This window comes from Miscanthus floridulus, chromosome 7, assembly GCF_019320115.1.
Source record: "Miscanthus floridulus cultivar M001 chromosome 7, ASM1932011v1, whole genome shotgun sequence".
NCBI classification, from domain to species: Eukaryota; Viridiplantae; Streptophyta; class Magnoliopsida; order Poales; family Poaceae; genus Miscanthus; species Miscanthus floridulus.
The window spans coordinates 124,592,623-124,606,054 of NC_089586.1; the positions used below are offsets into that span (position 1 = coordinate 124,592,623).

General features: G+C 40.5%; 1 pseudogene; it reads right to left on the reverse strand.

Moving 5' to 3' along the window:
• Nucleotides 1-645: 645 nt before the first annotated feature.
• On the reverse strand, nucleotides 646-11,370 carry LOC136466196 (uncharacterized; annotated as a pseudogene).
• Between the last annotated feature and the right edge of the window lie 2,062 nt (nucleotides 11,371-13,432).

Sequence of the window (13,432 nt, forward strand, 5' to 3'; positions counted from 1 at the left end):
TGAATATGGCATCTCCAAGTCCTTTTCACAACAAAACTATTGGAAATACCCAATTCGTTCCAAATATAGATCACTTGGGTTTTGTCCTAAGTCTAATTCCCAAACTTGGAACAGAGTTTATTTATAACTTACCAAATTAGTTTCTTTAAATCTTCCATTAAATGTCTTAATACCACACGTATTATAACCTACCAATATCACAAATGGTTGACGTAACAAAGCTAATGTGACCTATAATTTGGAAATGAATTTTGTATGTACTCCCCTGATCCAAATTATAAGACGTTTTTGCCTTTAGATACATTGTTTTTACTATACATCTAGATATAATATATATTTAAATGCATAGCAAAAGCTATGAAAACATGAACCGCTACATTCTGAACAAATTACTAAACATGCCTAACCAAGGTTATAATCTGGACGGCAAGCAGAAAAAAGCCTGTCTCAGATACAATATACCCCCATATATAAATTTAAAAAATCAGCTATCATACCTTCTCAACCTGAGAACTTACAGGCCAATTTCAACATTGTTGCTATCCTTGACATCTAAAAACCAGTTAACCAGTAAAGAGACCACAGTTTCCCGAAAACAAAAGGCCTCTCGGAAAGCCACCGGCGACAATTAGCTAAAACAGTGTCTCAGCCTGTACGATACCACTTCCCATTTAGCACCAACAAATAGTTGCCGAAAAGCAGTGACATGACCTTATTTTTGGCACCTTCACCATCCTTACAGAGTACATGTATCAAGCAAACACTTCTGCCCAATGTTGTTCGCAAGCACCACTGCATTTTCTTCTGAACCATGATAAAGAACCAAGCTAATTTCTTTTCTCCTGCACAACTAAACTAGCATTTGCAAAGGAAAGAATGTACAGGGCAATTTTACAAAATCTGCGCACTAATAAAACTCATATTTACAGTTGGCACGCTCTTTGGTATAGCACAGGTAGGTCAATTCACCCATATTGCTGATCATTCGAGTTACCTGGGTGGGGGGCAGCCTTCTTGTTATGGTGCCACGACATACATTCACACAAATTACTAAGTCTGCACCATTATGCAACTTGGGTCCAAAATAGATCACGGATTGGCTGTAACCCTTGCGGCAATAGAACTGGCCAGCCCTGCTTGCCGCTTGTCGTTTTCAGTTGCAAAGAACAAGCTTGCACAAGTTTTTTATGGGCTTCCTCGAGAGAAATGAACCGGCTTGATTTCAACTGATCCTATCCACCAGGCTCCTGTGGATTATGGGGCTGTGTATTTCGATTCCATAGCTTCTCTTTAGATAAAGAGTCCCGAGGAACATAAACATATCCCTTAGGAAGGAGTTGATTCTGTGTAGAAGCTTGATCAGATGTCATAACGAGCTCCTTTTGAAACATTTCTCTCTGCTGCATCGTTATCTGCTCCACATATTAGTACAGTGAGGGAAAGGAAAAGAAACATAAAAAGAGTAGAAGGTACAAACCTTCTTATCAGTTGTCTTCTTGTCTTCATCTTCTAGTTTCTTTGCAGCGGTTGGCCTCTGCGAAAGTTGCTTACCAGCTCGTGGTCCCCTCTCACTCAACTTGCGTTTGAACGATATCAATGTCCTTGAGCTGTCAGCTGTGTTTCTATCAGCATCTCTGTTATTCAGAGAAAACCTTATGGTCTTCTTCCCAGAGATAGTACTATCTACTGTGACATCATCAGATCTTTGCGCTGCTCCACTGTACGACCTGTTATGAACTGAAGTAGTTGCAGATTCTGAGCTTGCTCCGCACGCAAGGTAGGAGAAAATAACAGTGTCCTTTGTTTTGGCAAGTATGTCATGATCACACATAACCGTCTCTCTCTGACATAATAAACAACAGAGTGTTAGGTCATGAAGTCAGATAAGGGTATGTGGACTGAGACAATCCAGTTAATGTTCACAATACAATTTTTTTTTTAAAAAAAAAACTCAGTTCAACTAGTAAGTTCATCTGTACGACTGAGCACCGGAAACTAATGCAGTAACCAACTACCTTATCAAAAACATTAAAACCTGTCTGGATTCACAGTATATAGTTTTAAAATTAAGTAATGTACAAGTCCAAAACTGACCTAATAAACAGCTGCCTTATTTGGAACCAAAGAACCATTAATGGGCTTAGCTGCATACGCAATAAAAGAAATCGTTGATGAACTAAACATGTGGGGCAGCATTGGTGCAGCTGATTAAGCTCCATGACATCATAAAAGGCAAGGGCTAAGGCCCTATATCTAAAAAAAGGATATTGCAATACCGACAAAGACCTAAGGTGTCAGCTACTAGATACCGAGTTGCTGACGCAATCTCATGGTGGTGTCATTGAGCTGTCAGTAGCTGGGTTTGTTATGAAAACAAACTGGGTAAATTGAGGATAGCGCGAACGAGCTCTTGGCTCAGTGGTAGCGCTGGCAGTGGCCAGGCTGCCCACCCAAGTTCGATTCCTGGTCCGGGCGAACGGTAGGTGTCGCACCGGGGATTTTCCCCAGAGGGGACTGTTGGCGTGGGTGTGTGTATAGGGTGTGTGCCAGCAGTAGAAGCGTTCTGAGATTTCTCAGGCAGTCTCAACTGCGCTTGAGCGCGCGGTCAAGCGTAGTTGCCCAGTTAGTCTTACATGATATGCCAGTGCTCCTGGCGTATTTCAAAAAAAAAAGAGGATAGCACCACTTCTCTGTGTCCAAGGCCAACAAGTGTCCCAACCCATGCCCTTAGTCACCAAATCTCCCAAATTAGACAAAGGACCTCTGATTGGTCAAAGGTTGGTTGATAGTTATTCCATCCTCTGGTCTTTTCAACATGTATTGGACATATGAAAGCACCACATATGAAGAAGGTTGCAACAGTTGAGTAAAACAAATCAGTGGGGAAAAATAATACATTATGTCCATCCAGTATTTCTAATTCAAGCATGGCCATATGTAGCTCAACTTTCGAGGCAAGACATAAGTTGTAAAATTGCAAACTAAACATACCTTCACCTTCTCTCTCTTAATTATCCTCTCACACAACAGGCGTAGTTTTTCCAATTGAACCTGCAAAAGGATAATATGTGTACTTATAAGAATTATAAAAGAAAAGGGGGCATCCTTTGTAAAGCAAAACTTCTACTAGTAACAACACCCAGTAATGACGGGTAACATAGATGTCCGACAAGTTAGCCAAGTGTATATGCAAGAATCATGAGAGCGGTACAGAAATGTACTAAAGTATTGTGATAGCAGGAGAGATCATTATAATCCTCGATTTAATCTTCATATAAATATATAATTATGCAATATGTTTGATACTGTGATTATATTGTGCATTGTGTTTTCCACCTAACGTATAAGGATGGCAAAAAAAGTCCCCGCGGATGCGGCGGATCAAGCCTGCATGGGCCGGGGACGCGGCCAGAACTTCCCCTGTGGGGCCATAGGGGCAGGGACCCGAAGGGCCAGGCCCAATGTTCTCACCACAGAGCTCCACGGCGCTCCGAAATTATGTGTGTTTCTGTATGACTCTGGCCCACGAAGGATATGGCCCAGCATCTTCTAACCCTTACGTCGAACGCCCAAAGCTAGCACCCACCAGACACCAGGCAGCCAGCACTTTCACTTCGCCATCTTTTCAGCACCGCCCTCGCCTTCACATCCTGCCGCAGTCCATCCCCTCCGGATCCAGCATCCTCCATCTGTCCATCTCCACACCATGGGGCTATGGCGATCTCGTCTCCGCCCCTATGGACTCCAAGCAACCATCGCTCCACAGGACGCGAAGCGCATCCGGTGGGTCCATCCATGCTGAGGCACAGGATCTTTTCCAAAGAGCCAAGTCCATCCGTTGATTATTTGCTTATTTGTTGTTTCCATTCTTGATGCAGTGTGGTGCGAATTGAAGATTTCCCTGCTTATTGTTCCAATTCTTGCCAATATGGTGTGAATTGCAGAGCTGCAGTGTTGTTGGCTTGAAGTGATTGTTGTTCTATTGGCTGTCAAAAAAATTATGTGTTTGATGTTCAAGTTTGCTTGTTATATATGTTCTTGCTACACGTGTTTTCTGTTCTCGCTATTCCAATCCTTGCACTGCTATTGCTACTCATTTGAAGCTCTGTGGGGGCTCCAATGGGGATCAGGGATCTGTCGGGAATGGGGACAGGGTGAGCTTTTGCCCCATTATACATTTTGGGGCCATGGCGGGGCTACAAGTTCGGGGATTGCAGCAGAGCTGTGGCTTCTCCCGTCCCCGCACCGTTGCCACTTGCCACCCCTACTAACGTATGGCAAAACTCTATTAAGTCATGATGGCAAGAAAGCAACGCTCTGGAGACACAAACCACTCTGCAAAAAACAAGCCAGTCAATGCATACAAACTTTTACAATGTTCCTTCTTGCCCAATATAAAGTTCAGCCAACTTTAGACAAGTATAAACGTACACAAAAAAAAGCATCTATGGATAAAGATCTGGTATACCATATACCTATGAAATCCTATGAAAGCCATACAAATGCCAAGCCTTACATAAGTTAAGCTTCTCGAAAATCATGGGACAGGAGTCAGGAGGATATAGAGTCTAAAAGGATACTTTATGCAACTTCACTCGGTGTTTAATAACATCCAAACAAACATGTAGTGCATGTCACATGAGTACAGGAATTCACGAGGTTGGTTGCATAAGAAAAATAATTCCTACATATATTGTTTCCTCTATGAATAATGACTGATGAGATCTGCCCCATGAAGTGTTGTGGCAGCATAATGTATACCCAAACTGTAAATAGCTAACTCAAAAGATACAAGCAAACCACGGAGTTTTCACAAGGTAGCTAAAGATAATTTGTTGGTTTCAGACTGATCTCTTCATAAGTGGCAGTGAGTAATGAGCTCTTGCATCTGATACTTCAAGAAAGAAAAAACATTAAAAGCCGTTGTCTGGAGCAAATGTTAAGCTGTATAAATAGTTGAAGAGAACCAATGGCCATAATTGTTTAGTGATTAAATAAAATAGAACGACAGCTAAATGTAGATGTTCAAACGCTTGGAGCATTTGAAACATTCTATAGAAGCATTTGAATTAAATTTCTAGTAACTAAGCAAACATTCTATGCTACCAAACACAGGAAAACAATATAAGGTAAATGTGACATACTAACCCTCATTCGTTTCATGCTCGTGAGCTCCTCAGGTCCATACTGCTGCGCATCAGCCTGCACAGAATTTCCAGAAAGATGTTAAGAGAGAGAAGTAATAGCAAAACAAGCATCATACAGATCCGAGTGATTATTACTTCAAAAATAGCTTAGTACCCCTTACCTCTTTCTGTTCTACGCTGTGTTTACCACAGTATGCTTTGTGTTGTGGTGTAGTACCGAACCCTTTTGTGTTCATGTATAAACCAGAACTTCTAGCGCAAGTAGGATGAAAAGTAATGTTGCAATCCCCACTGCTACACTGCATATTGGAAGAGACAAATTTAGCAAGATTCTCAGTTGTCGATTTTCCAGGTCTAGGTTAGATAAGAAGGAATGGAGAATAATGTACCCTTAAGCACATGCCAACATTGTGGAGGCAGACACAACAAGTGTCTTTTCCCTCTACAAGGCTTTCCTGATAGTAGCATTGAACAGCCAAAAAATGAGATGGTACAAATGAAATGTCACAACAACAGAATCAGATACTGTCATAAAATTAACAGCAAAAACAATTGCCAAGGCTCTATTACTTCTGATAAACTAAAACTAAAAGAAAGCCACAATAGCGAACAGATTTACATACCATTCCTTCTACAGGGTTATCTTGTCCCCTTACATACTTGGTGTCCAACAACCACTGCGAAATATTTGAAAAATTATAGGACCTAACAAGAAAGCCATTAAAAGGATATTATTATTTGTAATTACCTCAGCACAGAAAGCATGAACCCACTTCCCATCTACAGTCTTTCTAAAAGCACCTGATGTGCCATGGCACATGCCACACTGTGCAAAGGGTAACTTCTTGCCATTACAATGTGATTTATTGCTAACGGTTGCAGCTTCTGATGAAATGTCTTGATCTTCACAAAGTTCACAGTTCCAGGGCCCAATAGAATTTTCCAGATTTCTGTAGCAATCTATGTGCACAGCAGCCTGTTAAAAAAGTCCAAGTTAAGAACAAAATACAGTATAAGACATGAGAACTTAAAACAAATCCAAATCACCTTGCATCTGGAGCAGACAAATATTCGGTTCAACAGAGTTTCAGTTCGCATGCATACATCACAGTGTAACCCATTTTCTTTCGAGGAAATTGGCATATGGAAACTTCCAAATTTGTTATCAGATGACTTCGATGAATCATTAATCCGTGGCAATGAAGAAGTCCGTTGCCCAACCCTTGAAGATCCAGCAACAAGTTTTGGAGAACTCTACACGCAAGAAAAGGTAAGATTCCTAACATCTACATGTACTAATTTCACAGCTGGCCAATCAAAACACAAACAAACCTCTGGTGCATCCTCCTTTGCATCTTTTCTCATGGTTGAGTTCCGTGAGGAGGATGCAATAGCAGCTGCAGCTGCAGCTAGTACAGCTTGGGCTTCCTTATGTCTCTTTTCTTTTCTCCCACGTTTCTTAGCTTCTCTAACATCACGAAGGAACTGATTCACAAAAATAAGATCCCATTTTCTTTTACTGAAGGCATCCAGCTCGCGAGAAAGATTTTGGACAACCTTTGCTATCAATTTTTCTGCACGAAAGAAGAAGCGATTTCAAGAAATTAGTGAAACGACAGCTGCACTCATGGAAAAGTTTCATGCACTGTGTTGAAGTTCCTGAAGAATCAAACCACTTAATTTGTGGGGCGGTTTCATGGACAGCATTAGAAGTGAGAAGCTTGGAACAAGAGCAATGGAGAAGGCAAAGAGGTTTTAGCATTCTTTATACTCAAATATTGAAGTACATGAGAAAAAATACTCTTACCATATCTGTGCTTCAGAACAACAGCATTGTCAAGCAGCCTAGATTGTAAGTATACCATCTCTCCTTCTACTTCATCATCAGGTGAATGCTCGAGAATTTTTGAAGACCTTGCTTTCAAAACTTGACCTGTTGCAGTTGTATCTGCTGTACCCTCTACTTCTACCGAGGAATTCAGTTGGTATTTCCTCATGGGAAGGATATGGTGACTCTTGTACTAATGTTGGACAGAAGAAAAAAGTACATCAGTTAAAACTTGACATGCAAAAATATATTTGCAACATTAAGGTGCAAAAAACAAAACTTGCTAACAAGTAATTAGCTTAGAGAAACTAATAAGTACTTACTATAGTGATTCAGAGCTTCCTTATTCTGATTGAAAGTAATGTCCCAATGATGAGATATCTTTTTCTTAATGAATGGATGAATATAAGAATGTGAATCATCAAAGCTGCATACAGCAAGAGAGGGGTGAACAACTGCTTCCAGCAGCGGCTTATTGGTTAAGGACTAAAGAAGCAGATCGGTGGAAACAGCAGAAAAACAAATTCAATCGAGTATACATGTGCATGTGCAACTTACTTGAAAAAAGGCTGTTCATGAGAGCAATTTGAACCACAATCACGAGCGTTGAAGCTATTTTCAACTGAATCTACCCCATCTCTACAATTATCACCCTGAACAAAACAATGATCATGTGAAGATACTCCTTTCTCCAAGCATGGGCCCAGTTCAACCTCAGTTAAGTGATTAATTTTTCTTCCAAGTAGTGCACCTGCTCATAACATAGTAAGACCCCACGTAACTGTAAATAACTAAAAGAAAACGAATGAAGAATACCATGCAAATCGAATACGACACAAATGACTTCTATTTCACAAGACCATAAGATTAGATCAACGTGATCCAGGTTCATGAAAGAGGTGAAGAATAATTCCTAAGGATCTACCGCAAGCTGAAATTGCTGCATTTATTATGGGCTTTGCGCCCGCACAACAGCACATTGGTAGCCAGAAGCAACAGCGGCATGGCGCAGCTAGCTTGTAGTATTGGATATAAAAGGAGATCCTGACCCCCCATCCCACCCCCACCCCCCGGGTCCCGGGTTCCCTCACACAGTCCCCTTTGACGGCCTTCTCGTTGACATCAGAACTCCCTCCAATGGACATTTAGCCAATAGAAGCCAGTCCATATCGATAGCTTTGATCAGTAATGCTTCAATTTCACAAATTGTTTGTGTACTTGATCATTTGAGGGCTCCAACCCACAAAGAAAAATGAAATCATGAATACTATAAGGGCGATGAAACATTGGCATTACTCCTGCAATATCAGAGTTATCTTAATATTCAAAACAGCAGCAGTGGGGAAGTAGAGTCCGCTGAAGCAGAATGATCAAAATCAACAGTTAAGTGGATTAGTCAACCAAAAAAAAACTCCTTATTAAAAAAACAAGTAAAGCACCATGAACAAGTGTAATGTCTACAGTTTCGCCTATTTTCAGTTCAGTGTTTAATTCTGCATTACATTCTTTTCCAGAACACGCAAAAAAAATTAACTGGGTGCAGTTTAATTACATCAACCTTGACCCTTATAACAGATGGCCATAGCTTCAACTGAAAGTTTTAAGATCATGCACCTAAATCCTAAGGTGCGTTAGCCCGCCAAATAAGGCACACTACGCTGCACAAGGAGCAACTTGCATCTATCTTAATCAAGAAATATTGTTAGGCACAGACAGAATATTTGTACTTCTTGTACACAGCAGTTTTGAATGATAAGGGTGATTGGATGACAATTGTTAGCAATGGTATGATAATTTCTCCTGAACCGGTGGAAGGGAAATGAGTTGCCAGAGCACTTGTGCCCCAGTAGCAACCGAGAACAATCATTCTTGCCATTCAAACTGGGATTCTGGGAAGACATCGACAATACATTTAACCAAAAAATAGCACTGCCAGACAAAAGTTAAAACCTTAGATTGTCTAGGCAACCTTTTCAACCAGTCACAATTAGTGAATTGTGATTCCTCTTCAAGAGTTGTAGCTTCCAAATTAACATGTGAGATAATAATAAAAATCTTCATTGGTTGATCGTGGTTCCTCTTTTGAATGGCCAGGTCTAAGTTAGTTTTCTTTATAGTGGCAGTGCAGAAATTCATCTGTTTTATTTGCTTTTCCAAATAAAATAACCCAGAACCTAGAGAAAGCAGGATCACCCAAAAGAAACTAGATATTATTTTCAAAAATCAAGTATTTAAAAAGTCAGAAAAGTTCACAAAAGATTGACCTTGGTTCTCATTTGTTATCTCTGTGGAAGTACCAAAGTCTTTGTTTCCAGAGGTGTCGTTCAGTATCTGTCACAAGAATGTGAATCAAATTACATCCATGATAAAAGATTACTTCACTAGGACCATTAAACAATGACAAGACAGCACACCTCATGCAAGATAAATTGGAGTGCAACAAGTTCAAAAAATTGGGAGACAGTTGATAGTGGTGAACAAAGCTTAATGACATCAGTTCACTATATAGTTAGCCCAACTACTTGCCATGGAAAGAAATAAGACAACTTTCAAAAAGAGGAAAGGTCAGGTGGGTGGGCATGTTAGGGGCGGGGGTGAAGGGGGCCTTCCATCACAGGCAACTGATGGTTCCATTACACAAGGCAAGTTTTCCTTAATCCCGCCATTATATATTACCAAAAAAATCATTAAGGTACCTGACTAGTAGAATTTAAAGTAAAAAAAAATCATAATGGGGCAACAAAAAAATTATATCTACTCTCCTTGAAGATCTGTATCAGAGAAGTCTAACTAAAAAAATAAATAACGAAAAATATACCAACCATGCATTGAAACTTCATGCTCAAAGCCAGTTAAGAGGCAAGAAACCAGGCTTGAAATAATGCTCTGAAAGTCAAAAGTCATATTTCTTACCAATATTCCATGTTCATCCTTTAAAACATCTTTGTTGCTGGTTGGGGAAAACTCCTGAGTAGATTCGTTTGCAAATTCTTTAGCAGAGCACTCAGGATTAGAACTTTCTTTAAGCATGTTCTTTTTTCCATTTTGCAAAATAGTCACACTAGTTGCACATGTTGCATTATTTTCTTTCAATATCTTACTGTTGCTTTTAGATCTTGTTCGTGCAGGTTCAGTTACAGCAGAATCTGGCACATCAACAAGTGCACCCTTGTCATGATCTAGGACCAATGCATTTTTCACATCAACAGTATCTGTGGTGTCCAATCCATCTGATTTGTTATCTTGCACCACCGCTGAGCTCCCTTTACAAACATTTCCTTGAGCACCATGCATATGCACAGAATTTTGGAGCCACTTGATAATTTTCAGTGTCAAACCATGGGAAAATGTGGTAGTTTCACCCTGGCAATAAAAAAATTAGCAAAATAGTTTGTAAATGAAGTTGGCATAGCAAATATACATAAGGTATATGCATGACGTACCACGAAGAGCAGCTTCCAAGGATTCCGAAGAAATACCAACATCAGATGCTATATCACTAACACTAACTTTTCCACTGTCAATTAGCTGCAAAACCAGTGCAGATATTAATGTTTTTGCTTCACAATCATTTTCTCTATGCAAATATTGTATGGGTAACAGTTACCTTTCTAAGGACTACAGCAATATCACCAGAACTTCTCATATGATCCCCACCAGCAGAGGGATGATCAGCACCTGTTTCCCAGATTCGAATAGGTTGAGTATTTGCATTTCTAACTGTGTTAGCTAAAGCACCTTGCTCTATGGTCTTGACTCTGATTAGGTTACCAGAACTAGAGGTACTGGTTCCACAATTGATGAATTTGTCCTTGTTTTTGCGTGTGAACCTTAGTATTGGAATTTTTCCAGAATTGAGGGTGGTATTGTCTGGGCCAGATTTTCTAGGATTCTGTTCAGAAGCCAGGTTAGTGTTCTCTACAGAACTGGTGTATCCAACTGCAGAATGCTTTGAGCAAAATGCTCTCAACTCAACCTACAAAAGGGAAGCAAAGAAACAAGAGAAGTGAGCCATATTGACCTCAGTAAGGCTAATGGCAACCATAAGAATAGAAGGCCTAACATTAGGGTGTCTGGATTTCCCCCATATCTCCATTTGATGCTTTGACTCTCTTGCACATATAGGGTGAAAGGGTGTCCGACACGTCCCTGAAAACCGCACGAAACTTAGTAAAAAGTATTGAAAGACAGTATTCCTTTGAGTTAGAAATTAGTTAAAACTAAGGTCACATAGTTTTTAGACGAAACAAGCTGAGGGAGATCAAAGGAGTTTGAAACTGAACATGCTTCCATCCTAAAAACTATGATTAACTGTTGAGATAGAACATACGAATATTCCATCTTGATTTGCTCTTCAGAAAACTGGCTTGTAGCCAGATATCCAACAAAGATCATTTCTCAAGTTAAAAGGAACTCAGAGTACCAAAAAAATTGTGATATCAAGCTGTAAACCATTGTTGAAGATACATCCATCAGGATGACAATTTTTTTTACCAAAACAGGTTATGCATCATTTGCAGAAAGCATTCATTTATTTGAAGGTTCCCACAAACAAATGAAGAGCATTGTTAGAAGATGCAACCACAATAATTAAGTTGGCAAGTAATACCAACATTTTCCATGAACTAGTTTTCTGATGACAAATGCAGAAAGCATTTCCTCAGAGAGCACTGGATAGTATTTAGCTGGCATATAAAAATGCAGCATATATATAATATCATAACTCCGTTGTTCTCCTTTTTTTTATAACGGGCTACATCAGATTCCATTACTTAAAAGCAAAGAAATTACAGTGTTTTTTTTTAAGAAAGGACCCAGTCAGCCTCCGTATACCAGTTGATAACAGGCACACAAACGAAATAAATAACAATGCTCTCATCAGAAAGCAACTATATAACATACGATTAAAGCATTTTTTCATGTCATGGGTTCAAGATAGTCATGAAGTAACAAGGAATAAATAAACTATCACAAAGCCAACAAGGTCGATTAACACAAAAAGCAAATTAACACCAGATTCTACCACATATATTTTAAAATAAATATACATACACAAATATGTCGTCGCATCCTTAGTGGCTGCGCCTACATCGGCTGCCCGGGTGTGGTGCAAAATGAGCAAGGGTCTTTACACCTACCTCGGCGGGCTGCGAAGGGTAAGGAAGCTAGTCGAGCCAACTAGGATCCGTTTAGGTAGCTGGAATGTAGGGTCCCTTACAGGTAAGTTAAGAGAGTTAGTGGACACAGCGGTTAGGAAGGCGTGTAAATATCTTATGCGTCCAAGAGACTTAAATGGAAGGGGACAGAAGGCGAAGGAGGTGGACAATACCGGCTTCAAGCTCTGGTACACAGGGACAACTTCAAATAAAAATGGAGTAGGAGTTTTGATTGATAAGAGCCTCAAGGATGGTGTGGTGGAGGTGAGAAGGCAAGGGGATAGGATCATCTTAGTTAAACTTGTCATCAGTGACTATGGTCTTAAACGTAATTAGTGCGTATGCCCCCCAAGTAGGCCATGATGAGAGTGCTAAGCAGGTTTTTCTGGGAAGACTTAGATCACTTGGTTAGAGCTGTCCCTAGTAGCGAGAAGCTCTTTATAGAAGGTGATCTTAATGGCCATGTAGGTACATCAAGTGCAGGTTTCGAGGCGGTTCATAGGGGTTTCGGAATATGGTAGTAGGAACCAGGAGGGAGAGGAAGTCTTAGACTTCGCCATAGCTTTTGATCTGATGATAGCTAACACTTTCTTCCATAAGAGACAGACCCATTTAGTGACCTTTAGTAGCGGCCAGTACTCTAGTCAAATCGACTTTATCCTTACAAGAAGGAGGGATAAACGAACATGCGTGGCTTGTAAGGTGATACCTAGAGAATGTGTGGTCGCTCAACACAATCTAGGTGGTGGCTGACTTTCCGCTTTTTGGTGCAAGCTCGTGGGAACAAACAAGCTAGGGTTGCTAGAACGAAGTGGAAATTAGAAGAGGAGGCATCAAAGGTCTTTAAGAAAAAGGTCATTGAAGAGGGCCCTGGAATGATGAAGGCGATGCAAACAGCATGTGGGAGAAGATGACAACATGCGTTTGGAAGGTTGCTTCAGAGGTGCTTGGAGTGACCAAAGGGAACTGGATGCCGACTCGAAAGACACTTGGTGGTGGAATGAAGATGTGCAAAAGGCTATTAAGGAAAGAAGGAGTGCTATAAGCGCTTGTATCATGACAGGTGTGCAAACAACATAGAGAAGTACAAGGTGGCAACGAAGACAGCAAAATGAGTGGTGAGTGAGGCAAAGGGGCGGGCCTATGAGGACCTTTACCGACGTTGGAGTACGAAGGAAGGAGAGAATGTCATTTATAGGATGGCTAGAGCTCGCGAATAGGAAGACAAGAGGACTTCAACCAAGTCAAGTGCATAAAGGATGAGAGGGAGCAGCTCTTGGTGAAGAAGGATGAGATCAGAC